Source organism: Macrotis lagotis, chromosome 7 (assembly GCF_037893015.1).
Source record: "Macrotis lagotis isolate mMagLag1 chromosome 7, bilby.v1.9.chrom.fasta, whole genome shotgun sequence".
In the NCBI taxonomy this organism is placed as follows: domain Eukaryota; kingdom Metazoa; phylum Chordata; class Mammalia; order Peramelemorphia; family Peramelidae; genus Macrotis; species Macrotis lagotis.
In genome coordinates this window covers 157,508,249-157,531,238 of record NC_133664.1, presented here as the reverse complement: position 1 = coordinate 157,531,238, position 22,990 = coordinate 157,508,249, and the positions used below count along the sequence as shown (strand labels likewise).

The 22,990-nt window shown below is 35.0% G+C and overlaps 1 non-coding gene across 1 annotated transcript; it reads left to right on the top strand.

Annotated features, from left to right (window-relative positions):
- The first annotated feature begins 2,728 nt into the window (after positions 1–2,728).
- LOC141494619 (U6 spliceosomal RNA) lies at positions 2,729–2,835 on the top strand. Its single transcript, XR_012470512.1, has one exon. It is a non-coding gene; the product is annotated as a U6 spliceosomal RNA (small nuclear RNA).
- The last annotated feature ends 20,155 nt before the right edge of the window (positions 2,836–22,990 follow it).

Sequence of the window (22,990 nt, the reverse complement as noted above, 5' to 3'; positions counted from 1 at the left end):
TGGTAACAAATGAGAAACAATGAGCACAAAGGTAACAAGCATGAAAATTGGGAAATGCAGGTAAAATATAACTTGTATGGAAACTATGTGGGGGGAGAGAACCGAGATTGAGGGGAAATTGTAAAATTCAAAAACAGTAAAAAAAAAATCTGTAACCATTGTATAAGATATTCCTAGTTTTTAGACCCCAAATTTTTCAGAAATGGATATATCTTATATTGTACTTTGGTGATATAATGTTGTTGAATTATTTTTTCTTATTTTTATTCTTTGTTATAAGGAATTACTCTGAGAGGTGGGGAAATTTATTGAGGAAGATAGGTGATATAAAAATGAAATATAACAAAATTTTTAAATAACGATATAGAGACAAGATGTCTAGTCATATCTTCTTTAGCAATTTATATGAAAAAGTATAGAAATTTATCTAACTGATTGCAACATAGATATGTCACTGTGTTGTTTTCTATGGCAGCTTATGTTTAGAATGAGGGAAGTGAATCCCACTATATTTTGCATATGGAGTATTATCTTGAGCTCAGTGCTCTGTATTGTAGGAAAGACATTGACAAGCAATAGTATTCTGAGAAAAAGGGAGAATGGATGGTGAAGGAACTTGGAAAACCATGCCATATGAGAATCAACTAAAGGATCTGGGGGATGCTTTCCCTGAAGGAGAAAGGATTTGGGGGAGACCTGGTTATGATTGTCTTCAAATATTTGCAAAGTTGTCAGGTGAGAAAGTAGATTAGATTTATTCTGTTTGGTCTAAGAGGACAGAACTAGGACCACCACATAGAAATTACATGGAATCTCAATAAATAGAAAAGATATACTAGTTCTCAAAAAAAATGGAATTGACTACCCTAAGAGCTAATGATTCTCTTGTCACTAAAGGCCTTAAAACAGAGGCTTGAATGATCAATTATTTGTTGGAAATGCTGTAAAAGGCATATATGCTTCAAGTAGTGGCTGAACAGTGACTTTTAAGATTTCTTCTAACCCTGGTTCTATAGTTCTATATTATGAAGGGAAAAGAAAGACTTCAATAATTATAAGAAAGTTTTTTTTTCAATTTTCAGATAGTTTGAACTTGAATAGATTTTGCAGAGAAGGTACCAACTTGGATTGGTAGAGGGAGTTTCTAACCTGGGGACATAATCTTTGCTAATAAAATCACAAGTCCAGCTCCTAGCCTTAGTAGGGACTACATGAAAAACATAGTGAATGCCTAAGGTATGTTATCAATATATAATATAAAATAACCCAGTTATTTTAGTTAGAGGTAAGTGAAATAGCTGTAGTCCAATAAGGAAAAGTTGTTGATAATCTAAAAATATATATATATGTAGAGTAAGAAAATGCAGCAATATTAATCCATAACTGCTCTTCAATTCAGTTCACGAATTTTCTCTCTTTCCCCACCTTTCAATTTATTCATCAATTAATTCAATCCAATACCACAAACATTTCTTAAGGCCTACTATAGTCAAGGAACTGTGTTGGGTTTGTTTTTTTAAATGAAATTAGATATAACATCAATCTTCAAGAACATTATAAAGAAAAGATGATGTGAGGTAGGTATAAGAAAGGATATAAATAAACATGATAAGGGACCTTAGAGATCATTTTGCAGAGGTAGAAAGAGGCCCATGGAAATCAAATGACTTCCCTAAAGTCATACAATTAGGAAATGAAAGAGCTAGGATTTCATTATAGGTCCCCAAAATCCAGACAATACTTTTTCCACTCTTATACTGCCTCACTCATTCCTTGAAGAAATTTGAGAGGAGTGATTCTGTTTGGGGAAATAAGAGAAATCTACATGAAGCAGGAAGCAATTAAGTTTGGGATTTGAATTAATGGTAGAAACTTCTTAAATAAGTTACTTTTTCTCTGTTCCTAGAACTGTTCTAGTCTGGTATAAGTTTTGGGAACCCTATGTCTCTGAATATTTCTTCTCTATTCCTTCCATTTAACCTTTCTGGGCCTCAGTTTTTCTTATCTATGTGTTGAACTAGCTGACTCTAAGGACCCTTCCTACTCTAAATCTTTGGGGACATAATAGGTCTGACATTTTTCTCATGCCTTTTGGCAAAGTGTTTAGGACTAGAGGGAGAGATGGTAATTATTTAATTCTGTAATTATGTTGCCATTTGTTGAGGAAGAGCAGAAATAGCAGGACCATGGACAAGGTTATAAGTTTGTAGTCCTGGTTTGAAGGAATCATTCACTCTCACAATTCCTGTCTTGGATTCCATTTTAAGATTAGGCCTCAAATAAATAAAGTGTTACAAACTTTAAGCATCTTTAACATTCTACTCTCAACTGAATGTCCCATTAGTTGTGAAATTCCTTTGCCTAGACCAAGCTCTTGTAAAGCTTAACTGTTATTAAAACAAGAGAATGTATAAATACATTTCAAAGAAAGAGTAATAACCCATGTCATAGAATTCTTATTTTTTTTAAGATTTTTCAAGGCAATGGGGTTAAGTGGCTTGCCCAAGGCCACACAGCTAGGTAATTATTAAGTGTCTGAGGCCACATTTGAACTCAGGTACTCCTGACTCCAGGGCCTATCCACTGTGCCAACTAGCTACCCCTCTTTTTCTTATTCTTATTCAAAGCACTTTGAAGTTCTAATATAAATGTGAGCTGTCTCCCAGACATGTCTGACCTCTTTCATACTTTTCCTATAACAAGGAATGTCTTTAAATATTGGATTTCAGTGCTCGCTTCGGCAGCACATATACTAAAATTGGAACAATACAGAGAAGATTAGCATGGCCCCTGCTCAAGGATGACACGCAAATTCATGAAGCGTCCCATTATTTTTAATTAAAGGAATTAGAATTGGGAAGGAAGAGACAAAACTCTCACTCTTTGCAGATGACATGATGCTCTACCTAGAAAAATCCCAAGAAATCATCTAAAAAACTACTGGAAACAATTAGCAATTTTAGCAGAGTTGCAGCTTATAAAATAAACCCTCATAAATCCTCAACTTTTTTCTATATGTGTCTAGCAGGAAACAGCAGGAAGTGATAGAAAGAGAAATCCCATTCAAAGTAACCTCAGACAGTATAAAATATTTGGGAGTCTATTTGCCAAGACAGACTCAGAATCCTTTTGAAAACAATTATAAAATACCTCTCACACAAATTAAATTAGATTTAAATAACTGGGCAAATATCAACTGCTCATAGATAGGTAGAGCTAATATAATAAAAATGACAATTCTACCAAAACTAAACTGTATGTTTAGTGCCCTACCAATCAAAATTCCAAAAAATTACTTTAACGAGTTAGAAAAAATTGTAAGTAAATTTATATGGAGAAATAAAAAGTCAAGAATTGCCAGGAGCTTAATGAAAAAAAGTGCAAAAGAAGGTGGCTTAGCCCTACCCAATCTAAAAGTTATTATAAAGTATCAGTCATGAAAACTGTTTGGTATTGGCTAAGAAATAGAGTGGTGGAGCAGTGGAATAGACTAGGTGTAAAAGCAGGAGATGATTATAGTAATCTGCTGTTTGATAAACCCAAAGAGTCCAGCCATTGGGATAAAAACTCCCTCTTTGATAAAAATTGCTGGGAAAATTGGAAGTTAGTATGGAAGAAACTTAGATTAGACCAACACCTCACACCCTTTACCAAGATAAGATCCAAATGGTTACAGGAAATAGACATAAAAAACAATACTATAAGCAAATTAGATCAAGCACTAGTCTACCTGTCAGATCTATGGAAAGGGGAACAGTTTATGACTAAGGAAGAGTTGAAGAATATCACCAAAAAACCAATTAGATGATTTCGATTACATTAAATTAAAAGGCTTTTGCACAGATAAAACCAATGTAACCAAGATCAAAAGAAATGTAGTAAATTGGGAAACAATCTTTACAACTAATGATTCTGACAAAGGACTCATTTCTAAAATATACAGAGAACTGAGTCATTTTTAAAACAAAAAGCCATTTCCCAATTGACAAATGGTCAAAGGATATGCAAAGGCAATTTACAGATGAGGAGATCAAAGTAATCCATAGCCATATGAAAAAATGTTCTAAATCATTAATTATTAGAGAAATGCAAATTAAAGCTTCTCTGAGGTACCACCTCACACCTCTCAGATTGGCCAGTATGACCAGGAAGGATAAGGATCATTGTTGGAAGGGATGTGGGAAATCTGGGACACTATTACACTGTTGGTGGAGCTGTGAACTCATCCAACCCTTCTGGAGAGCTATTTGGAACTGTGCCCAAAGGGCAACAAAAATGTGCATACCCTTTGACCCAGCAATACCACTATTGGGTCTATACCCTGAAGAGATGATGAAAAATGGTAAAAACATTACAAAAATATTTATAGCAGCCCTGTGTGTGGTGGCAAAGAATTGGAAATCCTGTAAATGTCCTTCAGTTGGGGAATGGCTTAGCAAACTGTGGTATATGTATGTCATGGAACACTATTCTATTAGAAACCAGGAGGGATGGGAATTCAGGGAAGTCTGGAGGGATTTGCATGAACTGATGCTGAGTGAGATGAGCAGAACCAGAAAAACATTGTACACACTAACAGCAACATGGGGGTGATGTTCAACCTTGAAGGACTTGCTCATTCCATCAGTGCAACAATCAGGAACAATTTTGGGCTGTCCGCAAAGGAGAGTACCATCTGTATCCAGATAAGGAGCTGTGGAGTTTGAACAAAGTGCAAGGACTATTCCCTTTAATTTAGAAAAAAAAGATAGCTTATCATCTGATCTTGTTACCTCTTAGACTTCTATTCTCTTTAAGGATATGATTTCTCTCTCATCACACCCAATTTGGAACAAGGTACAACATGGAAACAAAGTAAAGACTGACAGAGTGCTTTCTGTGCAGGGGAGAAGCAAGATTGGGGGGAAAATGTAAAACTCAAATAATATCTTTAATAAAAATAAATTTAAAAAATAAATATTGTATTTCAAATAATTTTCTTGAAAAATACAAAATAGCTAAGAATTCAAGAGGATAATTAAATGGAATAATCGACAAAGCAAATAAAGTACTGTCAAATTTGAAAGCACTATTTGCTTTGAATAGTTGGGGGTTAGTAGAAGACTTTTTATCTAATATTAGTATTCCTGACCCCTCCCCATTATTGTTTTTTCATTGTGGGGAGAAAAAGAATCAAGTTAACAAGAAGTTAAGATAGAGTAGGGAAAGAAGAAAAAAACAGAAAAGGAAGAAGCAAAGAGAACTTGTAAAGGTATCTGTCCATGTTTACTTTTTAAAGATTTTTTAAAAATCTTTTTTTAATTTCAGTTCAAATTAAAAATTTTAGGTGATGTAAATCCTCACTTCACTGTCCCTTACATTACTTCACTATAACATAGATATAGATAATATAGATAAGCTGCTGATTTTCCACTCCTATCTTACCTTAGGTACTTTTTAACTATAAAATCCTAGACAAGTCACTTAATCTCTCTTGAATTTGTTTCCTCATTTTTAAAATGAGATTGATTTTGATTACTTCTAAAATGTCTTCCAACTCTAAACCTAGCATTCTTACACTTGTTAAAAAAAAAACTTAGTTTTATTTCTGATTTGACCTTATTTTTTGTTATTAAGAGAGGAAGATCAAATTCAATCTCCTTTAAATAGTCTTTCCTTATCACCCTATGTCAAGTACCTTTTTTCTGAGATTACCTCCCATTTATAATTTATACATCTTCTCTGTACATACATATTTGCATATCATCTCTTCCATTAGAATATGAACTCCTTAAGGGAATTTGGGGGGGGGGGCGGTTATATCCCCAGGAATTAGCACAATTTCTTGTTCAGGATTATGCTGGTTGTGGTTATTAAAAAAAGATAAAAAACTGAAATAGATGAAGTTACATTTTAAAGTCAAGAAAGTATGAGGGGGGAGGAAAGTGTCAAGTTTGAATGTTTTTGAAGTTTTCCTGGGGCTGATTTTACTTCTAGAATTCAAATATTGGAGGCCACTTCCATTTTACTTTAACAAGGAGGACCCAAAGTTCTAAAAATGTTTTTCTATCTTCATTCCATCTGGAATTAGGAAGGAAAGTGGAATTTCTATATTTCTCATTACTGCTGCTGGAAAACAGTTCTAAGAATGAATATTAGAAGCTAAATCAGCATAATTTAGCTAAATAATAACCAAGAAAGATAATGTAAAGGAAAAGCGGAATCTGCTTTAGAGAGGAAAGAGGAGTCAAAATTTTTGGTGGCCCTATAGATAGTGTTAGTCTTGGAGACAGGAAGACCAAAGTTCAAATTCTACCACAAAAACTTAGTTGATAAGAACCTGGCCAAGTTTCTTAGCCTTATTAGACTCCTCATCTGTAAAATGGGAGTGATAATAGCTTCAATCTTATGGGGGGGGGGTAAGGATCTGGTAAGATAACTTGTAAAGAACTGCACAAATTAAAACACAATATAAATCCTAGGTATTGTAAGTAAGATGGGGGCTGCTAGGTGGCATAGTGGATAAAGCACCGGCCCTGGAGTCAGGAGTACCTGGGTTCAAATCCAGTCTCAGACAATAATTATCTAGCTGTGTGGCCTTGGGCAAACCACTTAACCCCGTTTGCCTTACAAAAAAAACCCTAAAAGATAAAACTTAAGTCTTCCTGTCTCACAGATCAGCTATTTTATCCAGGATTCCATAATGTCCCTTCTAAGTAAAAGATTGTATCCTTATAGCTTTGCATTTATGGGAACACTTCCAGATACATATCTTACTTCATCTAAATAGCAACTTACAGCAGTTTAGTAGCATTTCCATTTTACAGATGAGAAAACTGGGAAGAAATTAATTTTACCAAGATTGCAGAGAACATTTTTTGGAGTTTAGGCTAAAACATTTCCTACATTTCAAAAGAAATTTTTGTATGTGGTAAGCATTATTTTATGATCTAGGATTTATATCACTTTAAGCATTGTAAAGCACTTAATGTTTTATTTGATCCTCACAACATTAGAGCAGGTGAATATTATCCCCATTTTACAGATGAAGAAACTGAGAGAAAAAAAATGAGTGTGCTAATAACAGGAAATTATTTCTAGGATTCTGAAAATCAGTGTCTATCCCTTTCTTACCTCACCCCCAAATATTAGATAGTGATTCAGGGTTGTAACTCATAAAGAATGCAACCACTAAAGAGGGTGTGTAGTCTAGATAATCTAATATAGAAGGTAATACTAAAATTATTTTTTCTTGACTTTAGAATGCATTTTGTGGTATTTTTAATGGATTTATCTTCTATCAACATTTATCTTAGATTTATTATTATTATTTTAGATTTTTTCAAGGCAGTGGGGTTAAGTGGCTTGCCCAAGGCCACACAGCTAGATAATTAAGTATCTGAGGCTGGATTTGAACTCAGGTACTCCTGACTCCAGGGCTGGTGCTCTATCCACTGTGCCACCTAGCCACCCCAATCTTAGATTTAGATTCAGATAAGTTGCATTTGCTGAACTTATTCCTATTGATGATTGTGGCATACCATATAGAAATAACCTAGATGAGAGAAGTTGACCTAGCATTAACTATCGTCTATATTTTTCTATTCAGTAAATGTTTTTCCTTCTCTCCCAGATTAAACTGCCTGATTCTCTTTGATTTTACTTTCACAACATTCTTCATATCTGTCCAATTTTCTATATTCACATTGTCACCACCTTTACCCCTTCCTACTTAAATCCTCAGTCTGAATCAATGAAAAATTTGGACAGCATATAAAATTGTCAACCAAGGATGCTAGAGTCCTCCAGACTCATAGCACCACCTTGTGGTTTAGACACCTCTAGGAAGAAAAAACAAACGGGTTCCTAGCAGGGTCTCTCTCTTCCTTTTCTCCTTCCTCAAATACTCGAGTGAGGTAAAATCTTCTAGGACTTTCTGTATTCCTTCAGACTCAGTTTCACCCTATGCTTTGGATTCCTCTCTAAAGGAATTTGAAATTCCTAGAAGGGAACTTGGGTCTAGATATAGACAACTTCCAATAAATACAATCTCCAGTCCACAATCCATTCAGACCTCTTGCCTTTTGATACAGATCTGAAAGCATTGATTCTTCTTGGGAAAAATGCATTTGAATGCTAGACAGGCAAACTTCCCCCTTCCCCTTCCACTTCCTTGTCACACATACACACCCTTAAAATGTCATAAATCATCTGATTTTTAGAGTGGGTGCAAGGGTGTGGGGGCTGGGGGGCGGTGGTAACGAGAGATGGATTTGGATTTGTGTTTTCATGAGTGTTTGTAATTCCCAGTGAGGAACCCTCTACTATTGCAATTTTTAAATTTACTATCTTAGAGAGTTGCCCAGGACAAAACAGAGTCACAGAATTATTTATCAGAAAGAAGCAAGACTTGAGCTCAGGTCTACCTAGCTCTTTGTCCTTTTTCCTTTCCTTTTTTTTTTTTAAGGTTTTTGGAAGGTGAATGGGGTTAAGTGGCTTGCCCAAGGTCCCACAGCTAGGTAATTATTAAGTGTCTGAGGCCGGATTTGAACTCAGGTACTCCTGACTCCAGGGCTGGTGCTCTATCCATTGTGCCACCTGGCTGCCCCTATCTAACTAACTCTTAAGACCAACTTACTAGTCACAGCATTCCATTGCTTTACCACCTGATTACCAACCCTATCTCTTGCTTTATAACCCTTATAACCCAACCCCCCCCCCCCAGCTTCAGGATCCACATGTACAGTCCTTCACTCTCTAAAAGGCTAGATTCTGGGATCTGAGACTATTTAGAAACTTCCCCCCTCTCTGTTAGAAGACTCAATTCTAGACCTCTTAGACTTAGCAGATACTAGAACCTCAATTCCAAAAGATTCTTCAGCAGGCCCTTGGAAGTTGAAGTACAGGAACTGTCACAACTCAGATCATATTTCCCTCTTCCAGGGTGCAGGCACTCTGATTATAATATTTCCCCTGCTCTTTTCTGTTGGGGCAAGAGGCTGCCTCTCTGAACAACTTAGCCACATGATTTCTTTTACCATTTACATCGTGGAGATAACTTGGCTTCCATGTTCCTTACTCAAAGGCAGACATTAATGACTCAGGAGTTTAATTCTACTGAAAAGCACAAAGGCTTGATCTTAAGATGAAGACTCTTACAGGGTGATTGTTCCCACAATAGTCCATGCCCCTAGAACTCAAGGCAACCAATTCATTCTCCATCACTGAGACTTATCAACTAAGAGAAACCAAGGAGCATATTTCCTACCCTCATAGGAAGATACAGTCACAAGTCCCCCCAAAAGTCAATTATTCTAAAAGTTCTTACAATTAATCAGGAAGCGCTCTCTCTCTCTCTCTCTCTCTCTCTCTCTCTCTCTCTCTCTCTCTCTCTCTCTCTCTAGATCTAATCAGAGCATTCTCATTGGTGTGGTACTGGATTGTGCCATGGGTACTCCTGAATTTCTTGGGCTTACATCTTTGCAAGAGACAATTTCCTTGTTAAATCCACAATCAAAATACCAAATGCCCCCCAAAATAGACATTCATCACTATTTCTTAGTCCTTGTCTACTCTCCTCAAACACTGTATCATCTGGTTGATTGCCTAGTATCCCAGCTGATATAAAGTCATTGCATATTGTATGAAGTCTTTCATGAATAGTGAGGCAACTTTTTATGACTAAGGATTAAGGGAGAAAAATTGAATTTGTGAAAGAGAACTTAGGCCATTCAAAAGTTGAGCTTGTTCTTAATTTTTTATTATACAACTATGTCATTTGTGATCTATTCTTTCATTACATAAGTAATAGTATATTTTCCTTTGGAGTATATATTTTTAAAAGCAGCTGATCCTTCAAAATAGATAGGCTGTGCCACTGGGTGGCAGTACAGTTCCATTGCCATATAAGGAATGGCTGAAATTTAAGTTGTGGCTCCCTTAAGGGCCTAGGACCTTAAAAATCTATAATTATTGCTTCTTCTGTTTTTAATATTAAAAAATTTTAAACTAAAGCAAAATAAAAAATACTGAAGCTTTCAGAGTAATCTTTACTCAAATAAACCTAAGATACCTCCACTGGGTTATTGTCCCCCCTAAATTTGTAAGCATCTGCCCCAATTTTTTGGATATTTTTCCATTTATCACTGTATTTCTTCTTTAGGAGAAATAACCTAGACTACTAATATTCATTTTTGTTGGAAATCCTTGTTTGTTTGTATTTAGTGTTGCAGACCCTAGTCAAAAGTCTTTTCTTTCCTATTCATTCTCAATCTGAGCATATACAAAACAATAAAAAACTACTTGGGGGTAGCTAGGTGGCACAGTGGATAGAGCACTGGTCCTGGAGTGAGGAGGGCTGAGTTCAAATGTGACCTCAGACACTTAATAATTACCTAGCTGTGTGACCTTGGGCAAGTCACTTGACCTCATTGCCTTAAATTTAAAAAACAAAGAAACAATGTACTAAAAAAAGCTACTTGGGAAGGAGAAAAAAGACCCTATGTTCACATCCCATTCCTTACCTTTCCTCTGTTTGCTTGCTACCTGAATCTCTTAAGAAAGGAATAGATTAGTCTCTTGCCCTCTTTTTATTTGTCTTAGAATCATGGGATTGGATAATGTTTGTTCTTCACCGTTGAAGAAGGCCATGACATAAAGGAGGTGATACCATGACAAGGAAGTGAATTGGATTTTAGTGAGAGCATGCTGTACTAAATCACCAACTTCACTTTCTTCTCCAGAACTCTCTGGGTTCAGTGACCAGATTTGAATCAGGATGGGAGGCCATCAGCATTAAGTGACTTGCCCAAGTCACAGCTAGTAAACGTCAAGTGTCTGAGGTCATATTTGAACTGAGATCCTCCAAACTCCAGGGCCTAGAATTCTACGCACTGCATTACCTAGCTGCATAATCATCACCAATGCCCTAATTTTACAAATTAAGAAATTGAGGCCCAAATGGGGTTAAGTGACTTAGCCAGGTTTACAGAGCCATACAAGTTCTAGTTTGATTTTCAAGTAATAACTGTGTGACCTTGGGGCAAGTCATTACCTTTGTTTGCCTTGGTTTCTTCAACTGTAAAATGAGGATAATAATAGCACCAACCTCCCAGAGTTGTGAAGATCACATATTTGTTAAGTGTTTAGTATAGTTCCTGGCACTGTTAGCTGCTATCATTATTATGATTACTAGATTTTCTGCTGAAAAGAGACTCACAATTCAAACTTTTCCAAAATGAATGTTTAGAACCATAAAGATGTTTGAATTTTTTTCAATACAGTATTCTTTACCCTCCCAGGTGCCTCTGGGTGCAGGCACTCTGATTATATTTCCCCTGCTCTTATCTTTGGGACAAGAGGCTGCCTCTCTGAACAACTTAGTCACATGATTCCTTTTACCATTTACATCATGGAGATAACATGGCTCCCATGTTCCTTGTTCAAAGGCAGACAATAATTCAGTACAGTTAAGACTCCTTTCCCCTAAAAATACTCAGAGTATGGAACTTCTCAGAGGAAAATCCAAGAAAACCTCCTAACATTAGACCCTATGCTGCTTCCTAGAATCACAGAAACTCAAAGTTGGAAGGAGCTCCAAAGCCCATTTGACTAAAAGTCCTCTCTACAACTTCACCAAGAATTCAGCTATTCTCCATTTAAAAACCTCCTGTAAGGGGGGAAATACATTACATACACCTCCTGAGTTATGTGTGTGTATATAACTATCTTCCTGACTAGATAACTTCCTTGAGAATAGGTATTGTTTATCTTCCTATTTTGTTGTGTCAATGTATGACTATTTTTCTTAAAATATTTTTTTAAAAATGATAGAATATTAGCACTAGAAGAGACTTTAGAAGTGATGACTAATGTATATTTGAAAATGAATGTTAGATGTAAGATAAGTATGAGGACTTAAAAAGAATAAGAAAAAGTTGCCACCCAATGTATTCAGACCCACATAAGACCTTTGCACTGTTTATGACAGAAATAAAGTCAAATTTTTAATACTTGTTGCTATATAGACCCACTAAATTGATTAACTTGTGGATAATAAACTATTTAATACTAAAAATAATGAAAATGTTTATTGTAATACCATTGACTCTCAGTGCAGAGATTACCATAGCAGTCTTGCTAACAGAAGTTGTTTCCAAAAGCAAATGATAGTCTACAAGTTACCTATCTTAATATACTTCTCCTAGCATTAAAGAAAACTGAAGGAGGCCAGATGACTTGTTAGTATTTTTATAATATTCACAAGTCAAAATTAAAACAGATTTGTGGTTTCTTAATAATTCTCAAATTCCTATTAGAAGGTTTTGGATGGAGACACAGTTTAAAAATTTGAATATAAAATGTGGATGTTTAAGAAAATAAAGCAAAGCCAAATCATTTCCATTCAAAGGAGAAATAAACTGGGTGAGAGATGAAGGGGGAAATGGGGTGCATTGCTTTTACTCAAAAGCAGATGGTAGGGCAGCTAGGTGGCATAGTGGATAAAGCACTGGCCCTGGAGTCAGGAGTACCTGGATTCAAATCCAGTCTCAGACACTTAATAATTACCTAGCTGTGTGGCCTTGGGCAAGCCACTTAACCCCATTTGCCTTACAAAAACCTAACAAAAAAAAAAGATGGTGCTGGTATAAAGCAATTAAATATGAGAATATGTAATTTGAGAAGCAATTGACATTTGAAAGTGACAAGATAGAGGTGGACCCATAAAAAAGCAGTGAATCTTACAAGGAGTAGACATAGCCACATAATAAGAAATGATGCGTCAAGTGGCAAGGACTAATGGCTTGTTTAAACTATGGTATCTTCTTCAGATACTAAAGATAATTAGTCATTATTTCACTATAAGGTATTCCCAAAGTCTAGGCCCAGTTTTAAGCTATTAAAAAGTCTTAAAAACTGAACTAAGACTTTTTTGGGACACTTAATATTTATAGTGGGTCTTAGATTCTTAAAATTGATTACAGAAAAAGTCTTCAGGACTAGCACTAACAGTCTTGGTCTAAATATTCGTCATTAGAATTATGATGTAGTACTATCTATTGTACTGAATAATTCTACTTTTCCTTCAAGAATTACTGATCTCTATGGGCCAAGAAATATTTGATAATCTTTAGTTTTATATATTCAGTTCTACTTACCTCAAAAGTTATTTTCAGGATTAAGAGTATAAAATATTTTCAGATACTTTCAGATTTAAGACATTTAAAAAAAATAGTTTGGAAATGTTATGTAACAAAGATCCTTAGAATTATTTCCTACACTGGTCATTTATAAGAATATAACTCTTAGGGGCAGCTAGGTGGTGTAGTAGATAAAGCACCCGCCTTGGAGTCAGGAGTTCCTGGGTTCAAATCCAGGCTCAGACACTTAATAATTACCTAGCTGTGTGGCCTTGGGCAAGTCACTTAACCCCCATTTGCCTTGCAAAAACCTAAATATATATATAACATGCATTTAAGAGTATTTCTCATATCTTATATATATCAAATTTTAATATTCTGCTACTGTGTTATTTATTAAAAGACAACTGAATATGTATTCAGAATTAGTATGTTTTCCTTCTTTTATAAAGATAGTACTAATGACCCATTGACCTATGCTTTGAATTTGCATTCCAGTAATGGCAAAGGGATTATGAAAACATTTATCTAGGTAGTTTCCTCATATACAAAATGAGGGATTTAAAAATTTTGATACCTAAAATTTTTCAGCTCTATAAGTCTAGCCTGGCTTATCGTATCCCATCCTGGCCTCCCTTAGCCTAACCATCATTTTTCCGAGTTTTCTTTGTTCTTAACCAGAAAGGTTCAGATTTTAGCAGTTGAATAAACCAAAGTTAAAAACTGACACAGGATTAAAAACAAAGGTGACTTCTGTTAATTTTCTAGAAATAAGTTCTCCTGATGTTTCTATCCCTTGTTTATTTTTAAGTGCCTGCCATCATTGTTTTTGTGCTATGATCATTTAACCACACCTCTTCTGCCACCCTTGGATTTTACAGACTCAAAAAACCTGTTTGGCAACTTTAGTACAAAGTATTTTTTTTGTCTCCTGGTTCACACCTTTCCCTTCCCCCAGCCCACTTATATTTTACAATGAGGTCCACATAAGGTGATGTACATTTGAAAGTATTTGCACCTTGTTATATGTTTTCCATGTATTTTTTTTAATCATCAGCATTTATTTTCTCTCCCCATCTTTCTTTCTCATGTCCCATGCATTAATTTTCACTATTACTGATCTGAGTAATTTTTTTTCATGTTGCTCAATATTTCCTAGGGGAAAGGTAGACTCTAGAATTAGTATTTTTAAACTTGGAGGTGTGTTAATCCATTAAGTACAAAAACACTGAAAGGTAAAGTAGCCAATCTGACAAACCATAAATTATATTTCTTAAGAGTCCTTTTTCAGAGGTTCTGAAATAAAGGACTGATTGTTAGCTTTAGTAGAGCAACAGATTGTTGTTGGTAATTTTCAATAAAATTGAATTCTCTGACTAAAAAGGAAATAAATATTCTCTAATATCTCAAAAATGTTATGCAAACATAAAAGCAAAATGGAAATTTTTGTCAAAAAGAGCAAAGCAACATGTAAGACCACACTAAAATGAGTGGAAAACAAAGGTCAAAAGGAGGAAACAATTTTTTTTTCTACATGACATAACTTCTAAATTAGTTTCACGACCAAGACAGGACTTACCTTCTTCAAAGAAAATCAGTGAAAATACCCAAAAAGGTAGGCTTACAGAAGTGTTTTACTAGACCTTTAGAAGGAAGCCTGCAGTTTGAGGTAGTTATAGAGTCTTCAGGCATATTCTTTAGGGTAATCATTATTAACTTGTTATTTATATATGTGTTCTTAATAGAGGGAAGAAACCTGTGCTTTCAACCAAGTTCATCCTTGAATAAAAAAAAACTAATGAAGACTCACAAATTTCAGAATCTCAAACTTGAAAGGTACCCCAAAGGCCCACTAATACAACCTAAACACAAATAGGATTTCCTTACCCATCATCCTCAACAAGTTCTGAACCAGCCTAATACATTAAAACAATTTACCCAATCTGAAAAAGCTCATTAAACTTTGGATAGCTCTCTCATTGTTAGGAAGTTTTCTCTAGTGTTAAGAAAAAATCTTCATATCTATGATTTCTACCACTTGCTTGGCATCACAATCTCTGGAGAAAAATTCTAAATAGCTATTTTATACTTCTCCTCCCTCCTCCATTTCTCCCTTTCCAGGCTAAAATATCTAACTCATAAAACTGAAAGAAACTTAGACCTTTGCCTTTTTTTTTTTTTGGAAATGGGGAATTTCTCAATCTTTCATAGAAGAAACCAAACATGTAATTACTATAATTTCAGACCTAGATTCTAATTTTTATTGATATGCACTGTGTATAGAACTGCTATATTTAATTACAACTTAATTACCTCATTTCCATTCATTTAAACTGGACAAGATCTGATCCTCGCATTATGTTAGATGTAAGATAAGTATGAGGACTCAAAAGAATAAGGAAAAAGTTGCCACCAAATGTATTAGGACCCACATAAGACCTTTGCACTGTTTATGACAGAAATAAAATCAAATTTTTAATACTTGTTGCTATATATAGACCCACTAAATTGAATTATTAAGGTCAATGCAGAGATTACCATAGCAGTCTTGCTAATAAGAAGTTGTTTCCAAAAGCAAAATGACAGTCTTCATTTTATTCATTTTTTTGTAAATTAGAAGTCAAAAAAAAAAGCTAACTTGTTCTTTGTCTGTATCAAGGGGAAATATTCTGCTCTCAGGTCTCTAATATTCATATCCTTCTTACCTCCTTGATTCCATGATTGACTACCTCTGGAAGAGAAAAAAAAATATCAAAAAGTTCTCAGATGACAAAACATTCAGTGTCACTTTTTATAATTAGCAAAAAGCTGAAATAAATAGGTTATCATTGTATCAAAAGGAATGGAAAATGTGAGGAATTCAGAGAAACATGGGAACTTCAAGGAATTGATAGGATGAAGAAGACCACAAAATTATGAAGAAGGCAGTCAGAGTGGGATTAATTGCAATGCAGAATTATCACAGGACCAGGGAGTCATGTTAGAGAAGAGACACAGACATCAGTAGGACAAGCCTTCCATCACTCCATCTTTCCTGCTTTCCAGAGCACCTATAAAGCTTGGAGCCAGGAGGGAGAGTCCAGAATGACACAACAAACTAGAAACTAATGGAGGTTGGAAATGGGGTTGTCCCAGTAAGCAGACTTGAAGGGGTAAGTCAACAAAAAGTTGAGTAATAGAAAATGCTGAATACAATTATGCAATTACTGTTGGTTAAGCTAAGAGTAAGAGAAAATTAAAAATCCCCCCCCCAAGAAAGCATAGGTAGAGCCTTATGGAAAATAATAGTTTGCCCAAAAAAGACTATAAACATGGAAGAAATGGTGCATGAGATAAATTAGAATTGAAATGAGTGCTAGAGAAAAAAAAATTGGAAGAATAAAAGATTAAAATGGAAGATTAAAAACTTTGCCAAAGTAGATTCCCTGCAAAATGCAATGAAACTATCAGAACTAAATGACTTCAAGATAGCAAGAAGGGGCGGCTAGGTGGCACAGTGGATGGAGCACCAGCCCTGGAGTCAGGAGTACCTGAGTTCAAATCCAGCTTCAGACACTTAATAATTACCTAGCTGTGTGGCCTTGGGCAAGCCACTTAACACCATTTGCCTTGCAAAAAAACCTTAAAAAAAAGATAAGAAATATTAGAGCAAAGTGAAACAATTAAACAGCTAGGGATAAAATGAAGTATATATTCTAAAAAGAATTAACCTGAAAAAATTAATTGAAGAGAGATTATTTAAGGAGCATTAGAACTTACTGCAAATCATAAGCAAAAAATAAACTTGGCTATCATATTTCAAGAAATTGTAAAAGAAAATTGTCTGCTCAAAGTGAAAATAGAATACACTGATTATCTGGGGAAAAAATCACAAGTTAAAACACTTAGGAATGACATGCCTCAAATCCGGAGTTTTCAGTGCAAAAAAGCATTGTGAATAACAAGAAGGAAAGAATTCAAGTACCAAGCAACCATAATCAGGATTATGCAAAACTATTCAAACTACTATAAGGATAAGGAAAAATTCTGAATACAATGTTTCAAAAAGCAAAAGAAAAATATAAGTAAAAATAATTTACACTGCATATAGTCCTACAGAGAGAAAAATGGATCTTTAATAAACTAGAGGATTTTCAAGCATTCCTGATGAAAAGACCTAAGCAAAGTTGAGAAACCTAGAAAGGTTGAGTAATTAGAAGGAACTATCTGATGTAGAAGTACTTACATTCTAATGGGGGGGAATGAGCATTTCTTCAGAATACCACTATTTTCAAGTATTATAAATGGATTTAAGTAACATAAATACAGGAACTGATATATTTTTGTTCGTTTTAAGGGGAAAGAAGGACACCAAAGGATAATATGGAATGAGGAAAAAACCTAAAATTTTTGCATAATTGCAGTAGTACAAAGTAGTAGTAGTAGTAGATACAGAAAAAAGCTTCACAAAATATAAAATCCACTTAGATTCTTTCTTTTAAAGTATTAAAAAGCATAGGAATAAATGGATAAATTCCTTAATATGATAGATAATCGTTAAATCCAAGAACAAGCTAGGCATAGGGATAAGATTAGGAGTAAGGCAAGGATGTCCACTGACATCATTAATAGTTATGCTCCTTGAAATGCTGAAAAGATTGACAAGAAAACTTGCAAGAGTTTCGTAATAAGTACAGAAGACTTGCAGTAATTTATGCTTCCTTACTTCCTGGCAGAGATTATATAGTAGAGGTACAGAATATTTCATACATTTTCAGATAATTTATATGTAGATCTTTTTGATTAAATTTATTTGTCACAAAGAGATTTTTATGGATGAGTTGTGAGGGAGTGAAGTGAAAGCAAAACAAATAACCAATAAGTCAATAAATGAGAAATGTTTCAATAAAACATTTAAAGATACATAGAAGAGGGCGGTTAGGTGGTGCAATGGATAGAGCACCGGCCTTGGAGTCAGGAGCCTGGGTTCAAATCCGACCCCCAGACACTTAACCCCATTTGCCTTGAAAAATCTAAAAAAAAAATCCAGAATAATTCCCCTCATAATTTCCAAAGCATCCTAAGAATCCTTATCAGCAATGAATTTTAAGAAGGCAGTGATTTCTTTAATCTTTTTAGTTTTAAAATTTTTACCAAAACTGAAAATACATATTGTTAATTGTATCCCTTTCTGTCATTACTTTTGAAAAGAATTTAAATTCCAAACTTGTATAACATCTCTTCATATCTATGTAGTTAGTAGTCTGACATTCTTGAATTATACTGAACATGTATAATTCTTTTCAAATTTCTCATGAGTTTAATTTTCTAAACCTTTAATTAGTTCTGCTTTTCTCTGAACAGTTTCCAACTTATTCTTCCTGAAAGCATGGCATTTAAAACTAAATGTAGTTTATTCAAAGATCTGTCCAGTGCCAACTAAAACCCAGTAATTGCTTCTCGTGCTTCTATTTTTTTGTACCTTTATCTTAACATAATTTATAAGTCATGTTTTGTTTGTGCTGACAAAAGAAAGATTAATATCATTTGAAAGAACTGAGTCATATTTAGCCTTGAATCATGATTAATCTGTGGTTACTTTAGGATTTCCATATTTGATATTTTTATATTAGACTTGAGTCTCCTTAAAAAACTGGTTAATATGTTTGTGTCTTTGGAGTCAGAGGGTATGAGTTCAAATGCCAATTCTGAATACCTGTGTGCCTTAAGACAAATCAAGCCATCTCTAGGCCTCAGTTTCTTCATCAGTAAAATGGGGAATTTGGACCAGATTGAACTCGATTTAGATGATCCAAACTTTGAATGATTCAGGATAGATTTTATAATGACAATACCACTTCCTCAATCCCTCATAATCCTCTAGTCAGCAGTCATTCCTTCCCCATAGAGCTCTAATGATGTTATATGCCTTTCATCAAACTGAAATCAGCATTCTGTAAATTCTACCCTTTTATTATTCTAACTTAACCTTCTGCATCCTTAGCAGACCATGTCTAATCCCTCTTTCACATGATGAACCTTCAAATAATAGATGCTAATTATATTTTTATGATATTCATTCACCAGAAGAAACGTCACTAGTTCCTTCAATTGATCCTTATGACCATATTTCTTACTAGTGCTCTCTGGATTATCAAGTACTTGGAGAAATAGATCTAAGGCTAGCCAGAGGTGATAATTAAACCCATGGGAGCTAATGAAGTCTTTGAGAAAATGATTTAAGTTGAACCCTTGGGGTAAATTCACAGTGAGGGGGTAGAATAAATCAGTCAAGAGCAGTGAGATGAAACTGATGGACAGGAAGAATACCCAGAGAAAACAATGTCACGAAAATCCTGAAAGGAGAGGGAATGGAGTACAATTTTAAATGAGAGAAATCAAGATAGATAATGACTTAGGCAATGCCCACTGTAATTGGGAATTTTAAAAGATCATTGTTAACTTTGGAGGGAATAATTTGAGTTATGAAATTGGAAGCCAGTGTTGAGAGGAGAAAAGGTAAAGCCTCCAAGTGTAAACAGCTTTTTCTAGAAAATTACACAATAAAATACACAAAGGAGATGATTGACTCCAGGTAGGAGACTTGAGTTTATATCAATGGGGAAGGATCCAGTAGATAAGTACAAATTGAAGATGGGAGTGAAGGAAAGAAGCAGAAGAGATGAATAAGAGGATATTATGCGAGAAATGCAAGGGAATGATGCAGGGGCATAAGCCTTTGTGTGTATATTGGGGGCAGGGGAGGGGGAAGAGGGGAATAGGGTGAAAGGAGTGCTGCCTAATCAGAAACTTAAGTAAAGTGGAAAATGGATGATGATATCAAAGGATTTTGTCTTGTATAATGGGAAAGGGGGAACTCAAAGGGAGCAACCTTTATTTTCTCTGTAAAAACTGATGTTTCCATGCTAACAGTTTAGGATAAAGAAATTGTGTGGAAAACCTCAAAGATTGTAGGAGCTTTGGGGGGGAATGGGATAAAGAATGAATTTAGGAATAAAAAGATTACCTTGCTACAGTAAGAAATCAAGATTAGATAGGAGAAGAGGGATGGTGGAAATATATCAAGTTTAGGATTTGGTAGTTAAAAGACAACCTAAGGGGATAAGAGATTTTCTTTCTTGTGAAAGGATCAGGAAGGCCTGGGTATTTGATTAAACACTACAGTGTATATTTAAATCCTCTAAAGATAAGATTTCAGGTAGATAGCAAGACTGAGTAGGACTCATTGAGAAGAAAAAGAAAATGGACCCAATAACTACTACCAAATTTTTTATCTGGTGACATTTGAATAGAATGAATCCCAAAAGGAGGTTACCAAGTGATGACATACAAGGAATATCTGGAAGTACAAGAACAGTTGAGGGGATGGGGAGTGGGATGGGAAGGTAAAGGGACCATGTAGAGATTAGAAAAAGTAAATAGTACTGAAAATGAGAGCCAGAGATGTAGTGTCTTCTGGGAATACGAAAAGAAACAAATAGGTCTATGAGTACTAGAAGACAGAAGGAGCATGAGGTCTATAGAACAGGAATTCCATTATTGGTAGTAATATTTTTATTTTTCAATTGGTCCAGCTAGGTGGAGAAGTAGAGTGCCTAGTCTGGATTCAAGAGGACTTAGATCTTCCTGAGTTTGAATCTGACCTCAGATACTTGCTAGCTTGCCCAAAACTCTGGGCGGAGCAGATAATACTGTTTGCCTCAGTTTCTTTTTCTGTAAAATAAGTTGGAGAAGGCAAACCACTGTAGCATCTTTGCCAAAAAAAACCCAAATGTAATTAAGAAGGGTTGACTAACAGCCACAACTACAGAGGCATCTTATCAAATTCTATAGCTCTGTCTAGGAATCACTCTAGTATACAAAAGTTGTTCTATGAAGCACAGGGGTTACTTTTGGAAGCAGAACTTGTTTGATGGTTCTGAGCATTTCTTCTCTCCATCCTTTAAATAATCTTATAATATTTTGTTTTGGGTGGGGATAATTTATGACATTAAACAAACTCAATGAAAATTATTTTAGAATTAAGTAAGATGATGTAATTAACTTTATTATTCCTATGTAGACTTCAGAAACTCTTCCTTGTTGAAATAGCTTGGTATAATGGAAAGAAAAAGTCAGAGAAACAGAGAGAAAAAAAATCTTCTCTAAAGGGAGCTATTGGTTTTGCTAACACAGAAGGATTCTTTTTATCCATCCTCATACATAGACTTCACCATTTCCTTTTACCTTTACTTTTTAAAATCTATAAAAGTGTGATCATATGAATAAATCTAGTAGTTACTAGTATCATTGTGTTTAATTTTTTTAAAGTCCAAGTTCTCTCAACCTACTAGTATAATATCTCTTTTGCTATCCACATCTACTCACCAATTCTTTCTTGATCAGTCTGTAATATCCTTGTAGAAGAGCATCAGAAATATTCAGTGCCACAATCAAATGTATATACTGTTGCATTGTAGCATTTAGAAGTCCTCCAAAGGCCAAAGTACTTGAAAAAATCTCAAGTAACAACTTTGATGATTTGTGATCAGTCTTTAAATACATGTATTTTCTATCAAATAAAATTAAAACAATTTTTAAAATTAGAATTTTATAGAAATGGAAGTTATCTTGCATAGCAGCTAGTACAATGATCTTGTTTGAAAATATGAGGTTCATTGGGGAGGGAGCTCTTTAAATTTAATGGCTTTTAACTAGATGAATTTTAAGATTTCTCCCAACTCTAGAACTGTAATTTCATGAAGCTGAAGGACACAAGGAAAACAAGGAGAAAGAGCTCAGGTTTCTTGATTCCCAGGCCAGAGGTCTTTCCATTGCTCCAAAAAAGAATTAGGATCCTAACTCTAGATCTGGAAATGCTCTTTGATGCCATCTAGTCTTACTGAGAGGCTAAATCACTTTGTCCACACTCACATAGACAGTAATGGTCAGAAGTGGTTTTGGACACACACATCTCAGGAGTTGGGGGCCTTATGTCCATCACTAGGGTCTTTACAAAGCAAAAATTAGGCAACAGGTCAGGCAGCAAGCACCGATTTAGCACTTACTCATGGACTAAGGTACATGTTCATGAACATACAAAGTACATAAATGGAAATGGAAAATCATCTCACAGCAGAAAGCCTGGGAAGAACAGGAAAGACTTCCTGCAGTCTGCTAATAGGTCAGGAATGAGAAGAGCATTCCAGGTAGAGGGGCCAGTAGCCAGCAAAGTAACCCTGACCCAAGAGATGGAATGTTATTTGAGGAATAGCAAGGCCAGGGTAGATAAAGCACAGAAGTTTTTTTTAACATAGTGTAAGAGGCCTGGAAAGGAGAAGAGTTAACTTTAAATGCCAATTAGTTACATTTTAAAAGCTTTAGTCCTAGCCCTATACATTAGTTATAACTGTTATTTTACCACTTCCAGATAAACACTAAAAGAAAACCAACCATAAAATATATAACCATGTAACTGTGATTACAAATAATGCCCATTTTGATTCAAGTTTTGTCTTAGTAACAACTACATTTAATTGTTAAGCATTGTGCATTTGTTTAGCTCTTAACTCTAAATTATTTAAAACCTCATGTTTCTGTAAATTCTTCATATTTGTCATTAATTACAATGCAGTAATTTTCTATTATATTAAAATTAGGAGGGGGCTTCTTTGAAGTGAGGTTTGGCTGTGAATGGGGGGGGCTCCCCTCCCACTAGGTAACCTTAGGAGTGATCTTCTCTTGGTGTATGCCCTTTTCCAACCTCATGTAGGAAACTGGGATTTTTTCCCCTAGGATTGATTCATTTGGCCAAGATAAGTGTGTATTTTATGTGGTTCATCTCTGCTACTGTATCAATCTTTTTATAAAGTCCTAATCAAAATTAGAAAATC